The sequence below is a fragment of the Schistocerca americana genome, chromosome X (assembly GCF_021461395.2).
Source record: "Schistocerca americana isolate TAMUIC-IGC-003095 chromosome X, iqSchAmer2.1, whole genome shotgun sequence".
Taxonomy (NCBI): domain Eukaryota; kingdom Metazoa; phylum Arthropoda; class Insecta; order Orthoptera; family Acrididae; genus Schistocerca; species Schistocerca americana.
The window spans coordinates 740,173,518-740,175,386 of record NC_060130.1 but is presented as its reverse complement, the minus strand read 5'-3'; positions in this window follow the sequence as shown (position 1 = coordinate 740,175,386).

Genomic DNA, 1,869 nt, shown 5'->3' with positions numbered 1-1,869 from the left:
CCACGGTGTTGGCCGTCGAATGGCGCTAGCTGCACAGCATTTGTGCACCGCCGCCGTCAGTGTCAGCCAGTTTGCCGTGGCATACGGAGCTCCATCGCAGTCTTTAACACTGGTAGCATGCCGCGACAGCGTGGACGTGAACCGTATGTGCAGTTGACGGACTTTGAGCGAGGGCGTATAGTGGGCATGCGGGAGGCCGGGTGGACGTACCGCCGAATTGCTCAACACGTGGGGCGTGAGGTCTCCACAGTACATCGATGTTGTCGCCAGTGGTCGGCGGAAGGTGCACGTGCCCGTCGACCTGGGACCGGACCGCAGCGACGCACGGATGCGCGCCAAGACAGTAGGATCCTACGCAGTGCCGTAGGGGACCGCACCGCCACTTCCCAGCAAAGTAGGGACACTGTTGCTCCTGGGGTATCGGCGAGGACCATTCGCAACCGTCTCCATGAAGCTGGGCTACGGTCCCGCACACCGTTAGGCCGTCTTCCGCTCACGCCCCAACATCGTGCAGCCCGCCTCCAGTGGTGTCGCGACAGGCGTGAATGGAGGGACGAATGGAGACGTGTCGTCTTCAGCGATGAGAGTCGCTTCTGCCTTGGTGCCAATGATGGTCGTATGCGTGTTTGGCGCCGTGCAGGTGAGCGCCACAATCAGGACTGCATACGACCGAGGCACACAGGGCCAACACCCGGCATCATGGTGTGGGGAGCGATCTCCTACACTGGCCGTACACCACTGGTGATCGTCGAGGGGACACTGAATAGTGCACGGTACATCCAAACCGTCATCGAACCCATCGTTCTACCATTCCTAGACCGGCAAGGGAACTTGCTGTTCCAACAGGACAATGCACGTCCGCATGTATCTCGTGCCACCCAACGTGCTCTAGAAGGTGTAAGTCAACTACCCTGGCCAGCAAGATCTCCGGATCTGTCCCCCATTGAGCATGTTTGGGACTGGATGAAGCGTCGTCTCACGCGGTCTGCACGTCCAGCACGAACGCTGGTCCAACTGAGGCGCCAGGTGGAAATGGCATGGCAAGCCGTTCCACAGGACTACATCCAGCATCTCTACGATCGTCTCCATGGGAGAATAGCAGCCTGCATTGCTGCGAAAGGTGGATATACACTGTACTAGTGCCGACATTGTGCATGCTCTGTTGCCTGTGTCTATGTGCCTGTGGTTCTGTCAGTGTGATCATGTGATGTATCTGACCCCAGGAATGTGTCAATAAAGTTTCCCCTTCCTGGGACAATGAATTCACGGTGTTCTTATTTCAATTTCCAGGAGTGTATGTCGAGTTAGTAGTTCTGGTCGCCTTCTGGAATAAATCTAGCAGTGTAGTGTTCAGTGGATGTTAAGAGTTGTGTTACAAAGTTTACTATCATCTTATTTCACCCGTTTCGTGATCACTTGCTTGTTTTTTTTTTTTTTTAAATTAACCTTTGCTATTGTATTTGTTGTTTTATAGCAGGTTTCTAATTTTTTTATATTATTGCCATTATTGGCGTGTAAGGCCTCCAGCCGTGTTTGTGGTCACTTGCCTTAAAATTCTAATTTGGTATTTGTATTTACGCAGTAAGCCTTAAAACCTTATTTACTGCCATTCCTGGCGTGTGATGCTTTCTGCTGTGTTTGTGGCGACTTGCCTTTAATATTTCAATACCCGTAATTTGTAAGTTGCAGCGAGTTTTAAACAATTCTTAATTTATTGCCATTACTGGCGTGTAAGGCGTTCTGCCCAGATCACAGTGGCTTTCTTTCAAAACATTATCTGCTGTCTCTGTATTTAATGGTGATTTGCTAAATTGTAACTCACTGAAAACACTATATTTACCCCGTTGTTTATTCCTTCATTAATAACGA